This window comes from Acomys russatus, chromosome 30 (assembly GCF_903995435.1).
Source record: "Acomys russatus chromosome 30, mAcoRus1.1, whole genome shotgun sequence".
Lineage (NCBI taxonomy): Eukaryota > Metazoa > Chordata > Mammalia > Rodentia > Muridae > Acomys > Acomys russatus.
Genome location: NC_067166.1, coordinates 25,306,181 through 25,326,710, shown reverse-complemented (window position 1 = coordinate 25,326,710; position 20,530 = coordinate 25,306,181). Strand labels below are relative to the sequence as shown.

General features: G+C 42.0%; 1 protein-coding gene across 1 annotated transcript in view; it reads left to right on the top strand.

The window, feature by feature from the left end:
* Cwc27 (CWC27 spliceosome associated cyclophilin) overlaps nt 1-20,530 on the top strand; it is a 171,539-nt gene that overhangs the window by 150,801 nt on the left and 208 nt on the right. The window lies entirely within an intron of this gene.

The following is a 20,530-nucleotide window of genomic DNA, read 5'->3' as shown; positions in this document are numbered from 1 at the left end:
GTGGTTACAAATGTACTTATGTGACCGTATTATTGCATACTTAGGCTATTTCCAGTTTTCAGATTTTGGTATAAACAGTAAGAAATGGCTGTGTATCTATTTATTGCCCGTCTTCTCAATTTCTGAGCTGGAATTGCTTAGTCAGTGAGGATACGTGTTAGACCTCTGCTAAATAGTTTCAAATGTCCATCCCAAAATGCCTTTCCAGTGCATACTCACGGGCAAACATCAGTTCAGATTTGGCTTTAGGGCAGTTTACGTCTCGAGAATTAATTAAGGTTCTTTTCTGGCTTCAGTGAAAGAGAATAACATTTTAAAAGAAATGTTTGGCTTTTGTGTAAAAAAAAAAATGAAAATGCACATATGGTCTGGTTTGCTTCTGTTTTTAATAAAACTGTGCAAGTTTCAACATAGCTCCTCTTCTCAGGAGCCTCATCCCTGCGCAATCTTATTCTTGATTCTGAAAAACTGTCCTTCTAGGATAAACCTGTACGTTAGGATGTGACGGTTTGGATTTCTTCCATCTCTACTTTATTGCTACACCTTGGCTTGCATTAAAAAATCAGCTTTATCCATCAGTTGTAGTTTGTTTCTGCTAGAGATCGGAGTTTTGTGAGCCTGATTTGACTTGAAGAAGTTTTAAAGCCTTCCTCTGGAGTTAGCAGTACAGAAGTAAGAAATACCAGTTGTCTGAGTGTCACGAACAGTGGATTTTTAATAGCCAAATGTTAAAAAATATATTTTATTGACTTTTAGACCCACTTGGTCAGCTTGCATGATAAAATACCATTTCTGAACTTAACTTAATCTTGTTGCTTATTCTGATAAAGCTTTAAGCATGTTTTATATTCTATTTTATATTCTGATAAAGCTTTAAGCATGTTATATTCATTACATAGTTAATTGTGGATAGTTCTGTCATGTAGTGAACAAAGGGGTTAGTGGCAGTAAGGAAATGTTTTACTAACAGCCTTCACCTCATACAAGCAGGACATTTGGTACCCACAACACAAGCTGAGAGAGATGAGAAGCCAAGTTAGCCCTGTGAGAGACTCTCATCACCCTTTAGTATTGGCTTGCCAGCAGGTCTCTAATTTTTGACCCTTGAGCTTTTTAAAACTTATTGACAAGCCTTAGAACTTTGTTTGCATGTTACTACCAGAGTTTGCCTTTTTAGAGGTTAGACCTAAGAAGGCTTAAATGTCCTTGATAATTTAAAACTAGTATGTTAACATAAGTAAGTTTTTGTTACATGTAATTACATCATCCCCACCCTTTGCTTTCCTCCCTCTCATGTCCCCTCACTCTCACTTCCCTCAAATTCATGCCTCTTTTCCTTTCATTATTATTATCACAAATACAACCCACTGAGTTGTTGTTTCTATATAATTGCATGGCTGACCACTTGGTATTGGTTAACTATTTAAAGGCTCATCTTTGGGAAAGACTAATTTTCCTTTTCTTGGTATTCCTTAGTTGCCTGTAGGGTTGCTGTTCTTTTGTTTTGTTTTGTTTTGTTTTGTTTTTGTCTAGAGGTGTCACCACCCCATGAGATTTCCTCCTTCCTCATTAGCATGTCTGTTGGTGTCACTTTCATGTCTTGTGGGGTAGCCATATTGCTCAGGAATCATGGCTGAAGCTTCTCTGTCATTTCTAGAAGATACATTATCATTGCAGATTTTCTGGTCCTCTGATTCTTACTTTCTAGCACCTCTTTCACAATGTTCCCTGAGCCTTATGTTCAGGAGTTATGTTGTAAATGTATCCACTGTGGCTGTGCACCCCATGATCAGATGTTCTCTGCATTTTTCCCAGTTGTGAGGGCATTTTTGGTTTTGGTTTGCTTTTTTTTTTTTTTGGTTTTGGTTTTTCAAGACAGAGTTTCTTTGTGTAGCCCTGGCTGTCCTGGAACCCCTGTAGACCAGGCTGTCCTAGAACTCGTGTGTGTGTGTGTGTGTGTGTGTGTGTGTGTTTTATAGCACACATATATGTATATATAACACATACATAGATTGATATATGTGTATATTTATATGATATATTAATTATTCATTAATTATTAGTTGTTAATAATTATAATATAGTAATGTGTTGTATTATATAATATGTAATGTAATCTATTTACATGCCCTGTAGGTCTATGCTAGTTGACTCGGTTGGTCTTCTTGCAGTGTTCTTATCCTTTCTGGGTCCTTTTATACTTCACTCCCACACTTCCCCAGGACTCCCCAAGCTCTGCCAAATGCTTGGCTGTGAGTCTCAGCATCTGAGTCAATCAGCGGCTGGGTGGGGCCTCTCACAGAAGGGTTAAGTTAGGCTCCTGTCTGTAAGCATAGCAGAGTATCATTAATAGTGTCAGGGGTTGGCTCTCTCCCATGGGGAGCGTCTCAGGTTGAGCCAGGCATTGGTTCTCCATTCCCTCAGTCTCTATCTTTTCTCTGCACATCTTGTAGGTAGGAGTGAGAGCTATTCTTATCTATCTGTGTAAGGATAAGTATATAGAATGCAGTTAGGAATCGTGGTAGTTTAGTAAAGTGTTGAAGAGTCTCCTTTAAGATCCATCCATTTGCCATGGCTAGTTGGCTAAGTTTTCAGTACTAAGAATGATTCCCCTCCTGTTGAGGAGACCTTAAGTCCAGCTAGGGAGCTATTGGTGACTGCCAAAATATGAGTGCCACTCTTGTACCCTTGGGGTTATTTTGCTGTCCTGGTCATTGTTGTAGATCTAATTATAACTATAAAACAGAAATTTTTGTGAAGAATGGTATTGCTTTACACTTTTAAAATCTTCAAAGTCTAGCATGTTGGGAGCAGGTAGATTCTCATGTGTACTCCATAATGTTGTTATCTTCACATCATTTTTCCCTTTGAGAAAGCTCAGCAAGTAAACAAAGGTGTATGCCACCAAGCCTGACAACCTGAAAGTGGTCACTGGGACCCCATGGCAAGAAAACCAACTCCTACAAGATGTCCTCTGACCTTCACAGGCAAGGGGCAAGTAGCACACACATGGACACAGACACATATACAGACAAATAAATAAATGTAATTTTAAGATGTCACTGTATACTCATGAATGAATGAGAATAAGAACAGCAAATGTCTTTGTTCACACAGATGACTTGGCCTTGTAGACACAGGATTTCCATACCATACTTGAAGCACTACTGGACTCAGGCTGTAATTATGTGGTCATCTTCGTCCCTTTTTATCAGAGGTTATGACAAAATGTGTTGGTCCTGGAAGCTTTGTTTTCCAGGTAACATTTTGATTTCAAGTAGTTCCAACATGGTACTTTCTGAGTTAAGTCTGTTGGATGTTGAAAATTCTGTGTAATGCTTAAAAAATTTTCCATTTCTTATATTACTTATTTGTGCCTAGCCTCTCAGTAGACTTTCATCTATTGATTCTGAGAGCTTCATGTTCTCTTAGCTGGGTTTTAGCTCAGTAACTCTATGGGATATACAAATAAGGCAAATTAAGTCAAGCTGGTGTGTGGTCTTACATAGTACTTAATAAAGCATAATTTGTCATTTATCTGATAGCTGGCCTATGGTAGCCTTTCAGATAGCTGTGCTGATTTGACGGATCTTTCCTAAGATGAGAATGTTTGAATCTGTGCCATATTGTTCCCCTTGGTCCTGAGAGTTGAGGTACAGCAAGCACAACCATGTGTGCGAAGATGTGCGGACTCCTGCTTGATACCTCTCCGCTATTTCACTCGCTGCTCAGAAAGGGAGCTTGCCTTCTGACTTTGGCCATTTCTTTTAGGTTGTTTCTGGCCGCTGAGATTTCAGAGTTTCCTATACGATCTAAATTAGATTTGCTACTTTTCTCTCGTGCTTTTAATTTTTTTTTAATTTTTACTTTTTATTTGTTTTTTACTTTTCATTAACAGTGCTTAACTGTTCTTATAGTGTCTGACTGCTTTTTCTTTTATGGATTGTGCTTTGAGTGGTCATATTTAAGACCTCTTTCACAGAATTTTCTAAGTTTTCATTAACTGTTTCATTCTTTTACATTTAGGTCTATTACTCACTTTTTTATAAGAGACTATCTGAAGTATGAGGTTCAGGCTAAGTTTGTTGGTTGTTTGGTTGTTTGGTTAGTTGGTTGGTTGGTTTTTCCAGACAGGGTTTCTCTGTGCAACCTTGGCTGTCCTGGCCTTGCTTTGTAGACCATGCTGGGTTCGAACTCACTGAGATCCACTTGCCTCTGCATCCTTAGTGTTGGGATTGCAGCGCCCTGCTATGCTAAATTGTATGTTCTTCTATTGGGTATCTGGATGTTGCAATGTAATCATTTCAAAAGCTGCTTTTCTCTCCTGAGTGCCTTGGACACTGTCAGTGCTTGGTTCACTGTTTTCTCAGGCTCCATGTTCTGTCCCCATGGCTTCCTTTAGTGCCACACTGACTTTCCCAGAGCAGCTTTTAAAACCAAGTAGTGATCAGCTAATAGGGATCTTGAAACTCTTATGTTCTCCAAGTTGCTTTGGCTATTCTAGTTGTGTTGCCTTTCCGTGTAAGTGTTAGAATCAGTTTCTCTTAAGTGTGAAATGAATCTGCTATGGTTTTATTTGAATTCCATTGTTTATTAATCAATCTTAGGAGAATTGGTATCCTTGCCATGTTGGCTTTCCGGTGTTGAATTTTGGACTTTAGTGTTTTCCTACAGGTCCTTAGGCCCTGTTAAGTTTCTTTTCACTTTTCTTGCTGTTCAGAGTAGACACTGTCTGAGCCTCTATCTTCAGACACACTGGCCTTTCTCTGGGTCACAGCCATCCTGACACTGGGCCCATCGAATAGGTTTTCAGCCTTAAATTTTGTGTTTTCCAGTTCTAAAACCTTCCTTCTATTCTTCTGCCTGTTCCAAGATTATTTTCCCTTACTTCCTGAAGCATTTTTTTTTTTTTAATCTTTGTCAATTAATTCCAGTGTCTGTCATTTCGTTGTTAGTGTCTGTTGACTGTGCGTTTCTATACAGTAGAGATTTTCTTAGTCTTTAAATGCTGAGTGATAATTGTTGAATCCTAAACACTGGAATATTTCCCTACATGTTTTCTGCCTGATGTTATTCTTGAAGTCTTCATAATTCCAAGATTATATAAATATGCTTATATATTTCACTGGTGTTTGTGCTATTATTTTCATCAAAAGCCCACCTGGGACTGATTTGGTACATTAGGCTAATGTTTCTAAATCGTGCACTACCGAGTGAAGAGTCCTATTTCTGCCTCTGATATTATCAGAGTGATGCCTTGTGTGTATTTTTAAGTTCATTTCATTATTTTACATTAATTTTTTTTGTCTGTTCTTCTGCCAGTACCCCATTTTTAATTGCTATTAGCAGCGTATTGTTGGCTAGTATGTGGGAGGGCAAGGTGGACCTTTGTGTCCCACCTTTCTATTTTTACTTTCAAAGCCTGTGTGGAGAATGTGCTACATTCTTATTTTCTCTAAGTTATCCACACCTGGAAGAAACTTAGACAATAGACCATGGAAACAATAAAAAATAAAATAAAAAATTTTTTTAAAGTCCCATTATTTAACAGGTGGCCTCTACCTGAATTGCAGCCCTAGTGCCAAGAAGGAAATAATTAGTCTTTAGACAAACTTTTCAAAGAAATGGAAAAGATCACATGTGGAAATAACTAGCATATAGAATAAGAAAGAGTGGAGCGCAGTGTTTTAATTGCCATGTATATACATGTGCTCAATGAGACATTTGGTCAGGTGTGTTTCCATCTCGCTAGTACCCTGAGCAGATGTCTCAGCTCCTCCTGCTTTACCTGCTGTGACTGCAGAACACCGTAAGGGGGGCCAAGTCTAAATGCACGCCACAGAGCCCTCTCCTGAAGACCCTTCATCTCTCCCCTACTTGACATTTGAATTAGAAATAACCCCTTCCCTCTCTGTTGCTACTGCAGGTAACCACTAAGTTAAATGTAACAATAATGTTTTTTTTTTTTTCCCTGAGTTCAGATGAGTTATTGAAACTGATAAACTGCTGAGCTTGAGCTCTTTTGCTTTGGATTTTGGTTGATTGGCGCATGTCTGACTAGTTGGTTTCTTTGAGACAAACACTCGTGTGATTCAGATTGGCTTCAAACCTTCCTGTGCAGCTGAGGTGCACTTTGAACTCTTGAACCTCGTGCCTCCAAGCGAGAAACTTAAATTGTGCCTGGCATGCATGGTATATATCTGTAAAATTCTAGCACCCGAGAGGAAGCTGAAGAAGCTTGCCATGAGTTCGAGACTAGTCTGAACTACAATGTGTGAGGCCTTGTCTAAAAATAAAAGGGGAGCGGGGAAACAGGGTAGGGGAATAGCACAAACCTTTTATCCCAGCACGCCGGAGGCAGGGGCAGATGGGTCTCCATGAGTTTGAGGCCAGCCTGGTCTGTATAACAAGTTCTAGGTTAACCAGGGCTAGAGTGTGACCCTGCCCTGTCTCAAAAGAAAAAGAAAAGAAATGCTTTAACTGAGCATGATTAACATGCCGTAATTTCAACAGTCAGGAGGCGGATGCTGGTAGATCAGGAGTTCAAGGCTAGCCTTGGCTGCGTAGTTAGCTTGTGACCAGCCTGAACTACAAAAAGACCTTAACTAGAAAAATAAAAATGTAGATGCTAATTCATACTGAATATTCATATATCATTAAACCCATTTAACCCTACATGATAGATATTGTTAGTATACTCTATGGGAAGAATTGGAAGGATTTCAGGTGGCAAAAGATCAATATGGTTAAGATATTGTAGCAAGCTACACAAAGTAATTACTCTGATGAAACTAGTTGGGTGGGTGGGTTTTGTGACAGGGTTTCCTGTGGCCAAGGCTGGCCTCAGACTTTCCAAGTACTCAGTGACTTTGAACTTCTGATTACCCTGCTTTGGCCTAATCCCAAGTCCTAGGATTATAGGTGTGTTCTGTCGTGTCCAGTTTTATATAATGCAGGGGATCAAACCCAGAGCCTTCTGCCTGCCACGCAAGCATTTTACCAAATTAGCCACACTCCCAGCCCTTAGATAATGAAACCTAATGCACTGGTGTTTTGTGGCATTCTATCTCAAATGCCATCTGAGGTTTTTCCACCCAAGCAACAAATTTTCTGAATTAGCCTACATATTTTTCATATTTTCTAATATAGTCGTGTTGTTGTTTTCAACTGTAGCAGTAAGCCCCCAAATGTAACTCCAGGACTTAGGAGCTCTTGAAATTAAAAAAAATAAAATTAAATTAAAAAAATGCCGAGCATCTTTTTAGATTTCACATCCCTAACATTATTTGTATTATTTGAAGAATTAAAATTCAGAGAGGGATTTAAAAGCTTGTATAGCTCGACTTAGAACTTCCTGTGCGTTTGCCTATAATTTTCATAGAAATATAAACAGTAAGCAGTTATAAGCATGGGAGTTTAAGGCTAGACCTAAGCTTGAATCTCAGCTTGGAAATTTCCTAGCTCTGTGATCTTGGAGAAATTATATAATCTTACTATTGTTGTTTCTCCAAGTACAAATTAAGTAATTCAATGTAATACTGGCACATTTCTGGGGAGAGGGGCGTGGTTTGTGAATCAAGGTAACGTCTATTTAGAAATAGGGACTGGCTAGACGTCAGGAGTAGCTGGTGCTCAGGAAATGTGTTGCTCTCACCTTTGATAGTGTTCGTTGTTTTTAAGAATTAACCATGGGTGTCAGTGGGTCTGTCAGAACCGTGATTGGAGCCATTTCTGTTAAGGTTGATGGCTTCTAGACCTTTCGTTGACCTGTGACCACTCACAGTGGCTAGCTTTGGCCTCGTTTCTATCGTAGTCCTGACTAGTGACTTACATTTGGGTGTTTGGGGTGTGCTTATTTGTGGATGGTAAGGCCGCACTGGTGAGATAGTGGCTCTCTCCATGAGGGCACCTGGTTAAAGACACAGCAGAAGTAGCTCAACTTTGGACAGCGTAGAACTGTGAGCCTAAGGGAACATAAACGTTTTGTTCCTCCCCTCTCTGAGCCAGGTTCTAAGCTGGTGATCAAATGCAGCAAGAAGGAATATGATTATAGACCAGGGTCTCTGGCTAGTGTGTTCACTTTATACAGAACTATAAATAATCCTGCAAAGGGCCAGTGTGGTTCATTATAAATAGGTCCTCGTCAGAGTTGCTGACCCTGGAATAGTGATTATTTTAATTCTAAGCTCTCTAGCCAGTCACTAAAGTCATCCCTGCTGCTGTTTCTTTCTTTGAGTAAAGAAAGCTTTTCAACATTAACTCTGTTCTTGCATACCGTCTGTTCCGAAATACATTTCTCTCCCAAGGGTAGCTGTGTTCGTGGGGCACAATTTGAGTGAGATGAGCAGCCAGCCCTGTGCCCTCGCTGCTTTGCAGGCCTTCTGGTTGGGAGCTACGTCGTCCCTCTGTGGGGCTCTTAGTCTGCTGGCCTCGGAGTTGTGTTCCTGCTGAACTGTGGATTGGAGCTCCCAGCAGGTGTAAGGACACACACTACAGATGTGTTCTGGAAAGCTTCTTAAATCCTTCCACCTGGCTTACTTCAGTGGTAAGCTGTTAGATAGGCAAGAAGGCCGAGAAAGAACATTCTCCTGCTGCCAGAGAGATTTGGAAATTATATCCTCCACATTGAGTCTAGCAGTACCCAATATTTGCTAATATTTTTTAACTAAGGAAAATGAAAGATGTTACTTAAACTTGGCTTTTCAAAACCCCAGAAGGGCAGTGTTCCTTTAAAACTCAGAACAAAGGCAAATATTCCATGTTAGTGGTGAACAGTGACAGTGCACTGATTTCCATCTTTGTTTTCTTTTTCCAAAAGTCTGTGCCTATTTTCCTCCTTGCCTGGCTCCCCAAATCTCCACTTTTCCTAGACTTATTTCCGTTACTATTTTAAAGTTCTGTTCCTACTTGTCTCCTGTTGTCAACTTAAACATTGTTTTGTTTCTGTTTTCATTTCTCTCTATATTCCTTAGGTCACTGTTTCTGTTCCCCATTTACGCCTTCTTACATAGTGATTCTCCTTGCTGAGCCCACTGCCTCTTTCTGGAGCATCTGTCCTGTGCTGCCTGCTCCACTAGACAAGCAGTGTTGTGGCCCTGCCTTCATCTCAGGACTCATTTGAGTTTCTCCATCTGCCCCTGTCTTCTCACAGGTGTTACTGTGAGCTCAACTGCATCTTGGAAAGCGATTTACACATCTTTTTTTTCTCTACACATACTGGTACTTAAATCATAACCTCTTAATTCCTCAATAAGTTGCTTGTAGTCAGTAATGAAGAAAAATCTAAAATCCTTACTTTTATAACCTAAAAATAACTCTGATAGTTAAAAACAGAAATAAAAGACCAAGTCATGTTTAGAATATGTTTAAACATATATTAAGAGGTATAAGAAATGTCAGAAATTTAATCAAATAGCCATTTGTATTTGTTTGTTTGTTTGTTTGTGTGTTTGTTTGTTTGTTTTTCAAGACAGGGTTTCCCTGCATAGCCTTGGCTGTCCTAGACTCGCTTTGTAGACCAAGCTGGCCTTGAACTCACAGCAATCCGCCTGCCTCTGCCTCCCGAGTGCTGGGATTAAAGGCGTGCGCCAGCCATTTGTATTTTAAACAGCAGGCGAAGTACATGTGTCTTAGATAGGGTTTTATGGCTGTGAAGAACTCCATGATCATGGCAACTCTTTTTTTTTTTTTTTTTTTTTTTTTTTTTTAAGATTCATTTATTATTTATACTGTTTTCTGCCTGTACACCAGAAGAGGGCACCAGATCTCATTATAGATGGTTGTGAGCTACCATGTGGTTGCTGGGAATTGAGCTCAGGACCTTTGGAAGAACAGACAGTGCGCTTAACCTCTGAGCCATCTCTCCAGCCCCCAGATCATGGCAGCTCTTAAGGAAAACATTTAATTGGAGCTAGCTCACAGCTGAGAGGCTCAGTCCATTGTTGTCATAACAGGAAAATTGGCAGCATACAGACAGACCTAGCTGGAGAAGGAACTGAGAGTTCTACATTTAGGATCTGCAGAAGGAAGCAACTGTGTACCACTAGGCCTGGTTTGAGATTCAAAAAGCCCACCCACTAGTGAAGTGCTTCCTCCAACAAAGACAAGCTACTCCAACAAGGCCACGCCTCCTAATAACACCACTTTTATTATTTCACTTTTTATTAGCAGAACATTTTCTCCAACAGCATTAGGCTCCCAGGGTCTTAGGTCTGGGAGCTGGGTACCTGACTCCGGAGTGGAGACTTACTCTGCGCCCTGCCAATAGCTTCTGCTCCACTGCTTACTTGTGAGATGGAAGAGAGAAATGCAGCTTGCCTCCGTGTCTGAAATGTCCAGCACTGTCCCAGGGTTCTGAGAGTGTGTGATGAGGCACAGCAAGACACACAGAAGGCAGTGAGCTGCTGACATAGCCACTTAAAACAAACCCGATTCAACTATGTCAACTATGTGGCAACAGACTCAATAATTCTCTGAATCTTTATGCAAAAGACAAACAGCAAACTATTATGGAGATAGGCAAGAGCTGTCTGTCTCTGGATCAGAAGGCAAATTATCTCAGGATTATCCTATAAACTTAATATAATCTAATATAAATACCAGTAGAAAGAGAGAAAGAAAAATCCAAACAAAACTTGCCAGCATAGATTCTGATAAAAGGGGAAAAGGAGTGCTAAGGATGTGGTGGTGAAGGACTGTCCAGTGTATGCTGAAGCATGGGTTCTAGCCCCACTGGGCAAAAAGAAAGAAAGAAGAAGAGAACAGAACTCCACACCTGCAGTGTGGCTCTCCACGTGACACAGAAAGCAGGACACTCAGGGTGGGGGGAATAGTCACCATACATAGGAGAAACCTAAAAAGTACAGCCTCACCGTAGTGCTCATTGTGTCATTTGTTAGTATGTAGCTGCCAAGTGATGGAAATGTCACCTGCTTAGAACCTTTAAGCCAGGTCTTAGCCTAAGAAAAGCATCAGATTGTAGTGGTGTGGCACACAGCAAAGACTTGACCAGCAGCACTCCTCAAAATTCACAGGGGGATCAAAAATAAGGATATTTGGACACTCTGAGCTAGGGAGATGGTTCACTGGGTAAATCCCTGACTGCACAAGTTGAGGACCTGAGTTGAAATCTCTAGAAAACACACACACACACACACACACACACACACACACACACACACACACACACAAGCCAGACATGGCCTCAAGCATACCTGTTATCCCCAGTACTGGGGGAAGGGAAGGGAAGACAGGAGGACCACGGCAGCTGGCTCACCACTAGCCTAGCTCCAGATGCAGTGAGAGACATCAAGGGAATAAGACTCAAGTGATGGAAGACACGCAATGTCCTCCTCTGGACTTTGCATATACACTCACACTCATATGTACTCAAGACTCCATATACACTGTACAAAAAGGCAATCCAACATCCTCCTCTGGCCTCTCTCTCTCTCTCTCTCTCTCTCCCTCCCTCTCTCTCTCTCTCTCCCTCCCTCCCTCTCTTAAACACACACACACAGCCAGTTGCTGCTGCCAAGATATAGCCTAAGGAGACATGATTGTGACATATAATGAGATGTCCCAGATGAAGTCCTCACAAGGAAAAAAGACATCAGGTAGATGTTGGGTGTGTTAATGTAGTCAATCTGCTATAGCAACATGGGCTGGGTGGCTTTAACAGACATTTCTGGGCACTGGAAGCTAGATTAGATGGTGGTAAGGCTGGTCCAAGTAAAACGTCTATTTCAGGCTTATGGGTAACTAGTTTTACTCTGCCCACTGGCCTGCCCACTGTGGCTACAAACTCCTAGCGTGTCTTCTTAAAAGGGTATTAGCGTACCCTTCTTTTTGCCTCTCAGAATTAGTCTACTTTAATTTTCTCAATAAGTAATGTCCTTGACTAGTTGATGATCCATATAAGCAGACCATATTTAGAAATATATATGTAAGTGTCTAAGGGTGAGTAGAAGTAAATTGTATTAAATGATAATGTGCATAAAAACAAGGAATGTCAGTATTATAGAATTCCTAATTAAGAAAATGACAAATATTTTTGTATACATATAGTTTGTAGGTAACACAGTTGGTCTCTCACACACAGATTCCTATGCTGGAGCCCTAATACCCTATATGGTAGTATTTGGGAGTAGATCACTTGGAGTTAGGGATCGATGAGATCATAAGGGTGAGACCCCCCCGTGATGAGATTACCGTTCCTATAAGAGTAAACAAAGTTCTCTGTCCATTCACACACACGATATGACGGCACAGGGAGAGGGAGCCATTTTGTAGCCCAAGGAGAGAGCCCTAGTCAGGTGAATGTTGGCTTCTGTCTTCCAGTTGTGAGAAAACAAATCTTTGTAAGTCACCATGTCCGTGGAATTTAGTTATGGTCCAACCTGAAAAAGTCATACGTGAATCACATGGGTAAGGTGATGTTTGGGCTTTGCCATTGGCATGCCCTCTGAGGGCATGCTGTCCAAGGCTCTCCTGTGCTATGGGAAGAGAGGAGGCTGCCTTAACATCTTGTCACAGGTAAGAAAGCAGGCCAGAGAAGCAGGGTGACTTCCCCACAGCACAGTGAGCCAAACTCGGGTCTGAAGTCATCCCCAGGTTCCCTGGAAAGTGCTGAAGAGATGCAGATGCAGGAGCAGGTTCTGAGGGCCAAGGCAACGAGAAAAGGGCTCAGAAAGAAATTAAATTAAACTGGGCTTTGAAAGGACCAGAAAGGAGGGGGTAGAACATTCCAGACAAATGACGTGGACATAAGTGTGTTGCAGCCTGTTTCTAACACACAGCAGTGCGGGTCCTTCAAAGACTCGGATGGAGGCAATACTTGGAAACTGTTTCGTCTTGCTGAAATTTGTATTTACAAACAAAAGCTGCTTCTGCCTTTCAAACCATTCCCCAAATCATTTAGGTTTGTGTTCTGTAACCCAAAGAATGACAAACTTAAATAATAACCAGGAGCTGTTGTTTAGTTGGTTTCTTAAGAATTCTAATAGGGAACTGCAAAGTCATCATAATATGCAAACAAATTATGTTATAACAAATTATGTGTATGTTCTCAAAGAGACAAGGTCATTCAAACCAGGAAGCAGAAGGCTGTCTGAGGATAGTGAGTGCATTTTCCCACCGTTCAGAGCTAAGCAAACAGGAGCAGATGTTAATCTTTAAGCTGTTCAACTCGGCCATTTGAGACAGGTCAGCACTAGATTACTATAGCACAAATTGCTCTCGGTAGAAAGACCTTGCCTCCCCTTTTTTAAATACTAACCACCCCTTTTCTTTGTTAAAAAGTTTGAAAGGCATTATGTGCCTGAAAACTAACAAGTTTATACAGTGTGTAATTGTTAAATAATTTGGAATAGTATATGAAAACTATCAAGAAGAAAAGTAAAGAAAACCAATATTCTAGCCAAAGGTTTTTTTAGCAGTGATGGGAATCTCAGAAATATTGGCTTGTTTGTGAGCACTTATCAACGGCGTTCCTCTGGCCAAGCATTGCTGCACGATGAGGTACAGAGGCCAGTGAAACAGAGCCTCTGTTCTTCAGAACACTGTGACCCAGAGAGGCAGGGCTGCACCACCCTGAAGCAGGCCAGAGCTGTGGACAGTACTGTATCGGGGGCCAGGAGAGAACCTCACTGCTGCTGGAGAAAGTGGGCCAGACCAAGCAGGAGCCAGGGTGGTGGCACAGCCAATGGGAGAGAGAGAGAGAGAGAGAGAGAGAGAGAGAGAGAGAGAGAGAGAGAGAGAGAGAGAGAGAGAGAGAGAGAGAGAAGTCTTGGAAATACAGAGACAGCAAGGAGGTTGGAGAGAGTGGGGATTCTTCAGGAAGCTACTAAGAATATGGCCTATCTGGAATGAAAGATGGGGTTCACGCAGAGCATAGCGAGGACGCCAAGTTACAGAAGGACATAAGAAGTTTGGGTTTCCTTCTGTAGACAATAGACCAAAGGGTTTAAACAGAAGGGCTTGCACAGCTAGATTTGCTGAAAAAATAACATATGGAAGGAGGGAGGGAGGAAGAGAGGGAGGGAGGGAGGGAGGGAGATAGCGAATAGGAATGAATCGTGGACCACAGTGCAGACCTTAGTAGTCTGACTCCTGCCATGATCAGACCCCATCCTCACAGGGGTGGTCCAGGGCCCTGCTTCCTCCCTCATGGACCTGCAGCTGAGTGGGGTCATAGCTGGCATCCTCATCTTAAGTAAAACAAAAAGAAGCTGGGCCTGAGACTCCAGAAAATAGGGTTTAAGACATGAGCAGGATTCTCCGTCAAAGTTGATGCTGATTTTAAGCAATCTTTTCCCCAAAGATGTGTCCACATTATGTGGGACTTTGGGAACTGTTTCAAAGGCCAATCTGGAGTTCCGGCATGATCCCCCACTTCACGGCTACATTGTCATATCTTATGCTCCAGACTAAGCACACCCCATTCTGATTTTTTTCTTACTAGGCCTATCATAGCATTTAAGTGTGACTGGTTCCCAAGGTTAATGATCCATCACGGCAGATAAAAGCCTGTTACTTCTGTGAGAGCTTCCTCTACCTTCTCAGAAGTTGCCTGTGAGAGGAGACTGATTGGCCAGGACCATAGCTCAGTGGAAGAGTGCTTACCCAGCATGCACAAGGCCTGGCTTCAGCCTTTAGCTCTGCAAAGAAAAGAGAGCCTGATGGTCTCTTTCCTGCCTGTCCGTAGTGCAGATTCTGCCAGGCAGCAAGGGAAAACTTTGTGAGAGCTCTGTCAGTGGATGTTCTGAGTGTTGTCTCACTCTGTTAACATTCCAAAACACATGTTTGCCACATTGTGGTGTCTCTGTGCTCTCCCAAATAAGCAATTTGCTTCAGGAAAGCAGAGCCTGGGTCATGTTTGACTTTTTTGTCATCGGTAGCTAGCATTAGCCTCACCCGTAAAAAGCCCCAGATGTTTGTTGAGCGAATAACTGGGTCTACCTCCTTACCTTGTTTTCAAACCCTTCATAAGGGCTGGACTAACCCTTGCCTTACTCAATGTGAGGCACAGATTCAGGGCCACTTAAGCCTCCTCAAGTGTGAGTGACTTGTCATTATGAACCCGGCCTTGGAGCTGGAGACGTGGCTTAGCAGGTCAGAACACCTGGTGCTCTTGCAGAGGACCCGGGTTGGGTTCCCAGCTCCCACATAATGGATCACAACCAGCCATACCTCCAGTTCCCAGAGATCTGACACCCTCTCCTGACCTCCATGGGCACCAGGCACACACATGGTTCACAGATATACATGCAGGCAAAACACTCATACATGAAAATAAAATAATCAAAAAGGTTTTTTTTTCCTAAAGAACCCACTGCTCCGTCTCTGAAAGGGAAATGCAAAGGTAAATAAATGAAATCAGTCAGTGTAAAAATATAAAGTTTCTTAATTTTTGGCTCTATGCTCTTTACATTTGAAAATAACCAGTGAGAAATTTTAATGACTATTTCTGGGACGCCCACCTCACCCTAGGCACCTTTGAAGGTCTGAGCCTGGTAGGGATGCTTTTTTCAAATATCCAGCTGATTTTCTCATGCAGCCTGTGTCTGATGTAAGAGTTCTAAATCTACTTAGGAAATGCTGTTTCAAAAAAAAAAAAAAATTCCTCTCCTTGAGCTCTGCATTAGGAGCTGAGGGGGATATGAAGAGCGGGAGGCACCGCCCGCTGAAGTCTGTCAAGGAGTAAAGCCTGCATCACTGATAGAATGCCATGTCTGAGCAACTGTTAGCGTGTGCCGAGCTGTGAAAGGCATGCAGAGTAGACCTGGAATTCTGCAGCCTGGTCTGTGTTTCAGGGAGCTTATGCTTAAAAGAAAACACAGCCCCTGCCCACACTAGGTCAAGTGGTTGCATAACAAACCTTCCAGGGCCGGGCTTGTCCAGATCCAAGGGTCTAAAGGTTTCATTCTCGTTTAAAAAAAAAAAAATGGCCATGCTCAGCACTGGACATACAGCTGTGAACCAGGCACACACTATCTCGAAACCTGGGTCTCCTCAGAATTCAGTAAAGAGACAGTTAGAAAATAGTGAGAGGTGTTGAGGGGAGCTAAGTAAGGTTGGTGAGATAGGAAGCAACACACTGGACCGTCACATGCTTCTTCTGCCTGAACTATTTTAGTCTAGTCCGATAGTAAGCGCTTCCTGGGTAGAGACATATGATAAGAGAAATGAATAAGAAACACTGCTTCAGAATCCAGAGCAATTTAAGGAGGAAGAATAGTTAAGTAATTAAAACAACAAAGTAGAATAGCAGAATGGTTAAATAAGTGTTTTGTGAGGGGGGCATGGTGACACATACATACCTGCAATCTAGAGCTCAGAAAGGTACCAGACCAGCCTGGCGTACACAGCAAATCCACCTCAGAAAGCAAAAGAAACAGATTTATTTCAAGAGGGAAGAGTTCTTAAATCAGGGTGACTTGGAAATGAGAAGGAATTCCCTCGGGATAAATCATTTCACTGCATTTTAATCAGAAATGAATTGCTAATGGTAGAATTCTGTATTGAGCTGAGAATTGTATCCTCTGGTTTTTGCACAGATGTCACCGCCATCCCATAATCCATCTTCCCAGTTAGGTGAGAACTTCAATCCTGACTGTTAGATCAGCAAAGAACCACATGTTTACTTTTGTTATGCTTTTGCACAGTCCCACATCAAAGTAAAATTCCCTGTTTAGCACTACGTCACCAGTTACGTGAATACCACCAATGCTTTTATTCGGGACCTGAGTGTGTGCTGAAGACTCTGTTAGTCAAAACTAAGTTTCTGTCTTTGCCTTCAAGTAAACACGTTCTGAAATGCTCAGATGTAAATAATTAGTGTGTAATTAATTCCACAAGAAGTCACTGCTCTAATTGGTTTTATAGCAGTCACCAAGTGGACAGGCTGACTTATTGGGATGTACTAAACTGAAGTGCCAGCGCCTTCTGGGTGAACTAAGTTCTCAGTCTGCATGTGTGCCCTCACAGGACACTGACATGTGGGCATGCTTTCAGTTCCTACAGCCATGATTTACGGAGGCACGGAGGTCATCGGTTTATTATACCAAAAATCATAATAACTATTTTGTTTTCCTTTTAAAAATGAAGTGACCAAAGCCTGTTGAAAGATAAGTGGGTGAACCATTTTTTTCCTATTAAAGATTCAGTATTATTGTTGAAGAGCCTAAGAATTATGGTATTAAAACTGGAGTTGTTTGTAAGCTGAGAGCCCCTTCTTTCCTCTGGGGTTAAGATTGCTATTAATCAAATGGTTGGACCTGCGTAGTGCAGTGCATATGAAACAGTCGAAGCAGACAGCACCTTTTAAATTTATGGCTTTCTGTGTTTTTCAGATTTGTGAGAGAAGGTCTCTTCCTGTAGACTTGGTTCTGTGGCTCACCTGCCTACATTTCATTTGTTGTACAGAGCCAACCAAGTCCAGTAGTTGCAGGATTATCTCATGGCATTGAAAGGAGGAAGGTACCTTTTATGTTTTTAATTGACAAAGTCTAGAAAAGTCCTTTTGAAACTTGAATCATTTCTACCAGAAATAGGTGTTATTTAAAAAAATATATATATGTATTGGAGGCAGAGTATGGCAGAATATGGAATAGAATAATGAATTTTTGGAAAGTTTAATAATATATATATAACTAGGTAGTGGGCTAAGCAAGCGTTGGTCTAGAAGTATTAAATGAAATTATTTTGAGAAGCATTTGATTCCAGCTTAGGTGTAAGCTTTGGGAGGCTGTTAAGGGCTCACAGTGTGGGGCTGAGCTCCTGTGGTGTGTAAAGGGCCTTCAGCAGGACAGCCTTGCCACTCTAATGCACTTGCTCCCTTTCATGTAACACACTCGGAGTACCTTGTAGAGTGCACAGGTGAGACTGCAGGAGTGTAGAAGTGGAGGCTCTTCACACCCTACAATAAGTGATAAAGAGCTGTACTTTCTTCACTGTCTCCAAATGTTGTAGTTAGGATTTCTATTGCTGTGACAAAACACTGTGACCAAAAAGCAAGTTATGGGAGAAAGGGTTTATTTGGCTTACATTTCTGCGTCACTGTTTGTCATCAAATGAAGGCAGGACAGGAACTCAAACAGGGCAGGAGCCCAGAGGCAGGAGCTGATGCAGAGGCCGTGCTGCTTACTGGCCTGTTCCTCATGGCTTGCTCAGCCTGCTCTCTCGCAGACCTTGGGACCACCAGCCTAGGGAGGCACAATGGGCCGGTTCTACCCCATCAACTACCAACCAAGAAAATGCCCTACAGCCTGATCTTATGGAGGTGTTTTCTCAATTGAGATTCCCTCCCTTCATAGAGCTCTCACCTGTGTCTTGTTGACATAGACTGTCCAGCACACCAAATGAAGCAAATCGCAGATGCTGTGTAGTGTCCGAAAGAAGAATTGCTTGGGGGTGGGGGATTGACACCAGCTACAGACTTAGAGGCTGTTGGAGTTTACTGGCTTTCAGTGTACTGCAGTGGGAGTCTGCCACTGATTGGCCATCTCTCAGAAGCATGAGGTTGTTGCTGGCAGTGGGCTTTCAGAAGTGACATGAACTGTCACTGACTGTTTAGACCTAGGTAAGTCATCATTAATTGATTAAATCCAGTTTGTGTTTCCAGATAGTTCTACTGGTTTCTTATCTCTATGGCTATGGAAAAATCAGCCTTTTTCAATGACCTGGGTATTCTCAAAAGCTAATGCCCAAATAAACACCATAAGAAATTTAAGACTGACCAAAGAAAATTAGACTCTAGAGGAATCCACATATGTGTGCAGTGGTTGTGTAGGACGCAGTTTCTAATTGACAGTGTTCACTGAAGCAATGGAACTGTTCGGAGTAAGCAGTTCTTGCATGACATGGCATATTCCTGTGTTGAGATTAGTTATTGAACTTAAGAAAAAGCAACACATTATTAATAACAGTGCATAGTGCTGTGGCTGTAGTTTACCTCATTAGGTACACTGTAGGTCATCTGTATGTCACTGATACTCACTGCATCTCCATGACCTTCTAAGCAGAACAGAAGGAACTGGTGATAGTCCATATGCTACTGAGTCCCCAACATGTCAGTAGCTGTAATATTTGCTTTTGCTCCAAAAATCTCTTCAAGATCTTCAAAATCTGAACATACCTATGGGAGTTTTCCATACAAATAAATGTCACTCATCATCTATGTGCTGCAGGGAGAAGAATGAGGCCTCCTGATAGTGCCGACTGCCCAAATCTCTGCTTACACATAGTCAAGGAAGTCAGCGTCATCTGAAAGCTGCAAGGAGTGTGTGCAGGGTCTCACTTCTGTCTGGTGTGATAAAGGAAATGCGTATTTGAGATGAACTGATACACTAATTGGACTTTTTTATTAGCTAACTAGTAGAAAATTCTTATCACTTTTGTTTATTCATATAAAAACTGAATTTTTCCCTTTGCTGATTCATCCAATTGCCCTGATGTCTTTTGTCCTCCCTGCTTCTCCCTGGTACCTCGAGGTGGGGCACCGCTAATCACTGGCATAGCTCCCTGCTGCTGACGATAGCCAGCTTATGACCACTTAGGAATCAAGCACATGCTGATACCTTAAGACCAGTGAGCATTTGTTAAAGTAGGAGGCAGGGTCATGAGATTTGCTGTAGTCAACAGTAAGAGGAGAAAATTAGTTCATGGAGTTAGGCCAGAAATTTCATTCCCTTTTGCATAGAAAAACTTAACCCCTCCCAGAAAAGACAGCCACAACACCATTGGAACATCACTGTCAGTTACTCTTTAAACTTTTCTGGTGTGGATGCACACATTTTGTTCTGTTTGTCACTGCTTATCTGGTTTTTGTTAATTTGCTAGTGGTGCTGGGGATTGAACCCAGGGCCTTATATGTGCAAGGCAGATGCTGTACCACTGTGTTACACACCAGCTCTAACGTTTAAAGGTTGGGTTTTTGTGTTGTTTTGTTTTATTTTATTTTAACCCTAGCTTTTGACCCTTCGAAACACTCAAATCGCAGATATCAGATAGGTCTGGTTAGTGGCTGGCATCTTTCCCCACAGCTGGCTCTCTGTGAGTGTACTCTTCAGAGAAAGGACAAAGGTCCAGATATGGCTTCAGGAGATTCCAGGACAGCCATCAAAGCCTCCTGTGAGTGGAAGAGCTTGCAGTGAACGTGGGAGCAAAGACTCCTAGACATGCAGAGAAGTGGAGTGGACTCCAGGCATTCTCCACCCAGTTTTGCTTTGCTTCTGGTTTGCCATTCTGGGGCAAGGCTTTGCACATGCATGCAAGCAGTCAGCCACAGAGCAAAACTCCTCAGCTTGGTTTTCTGTAGAACTGCTTTCCAGGTGGGATGAGTACCCCTAAACAGCAAACCACCACCCCACCCCGCACTCCACCTCAGCCTCCACTACACACACACACACACACACACACACACACACACAAAGTTGGGCTGCCTGGTTCCACGGACCAGGCAAAGTGGGGTACAAAATTTCTACTTTGGGTTCTGAGCCTGAATTCACTGAGCCATCTCTTCTCCTCTTTA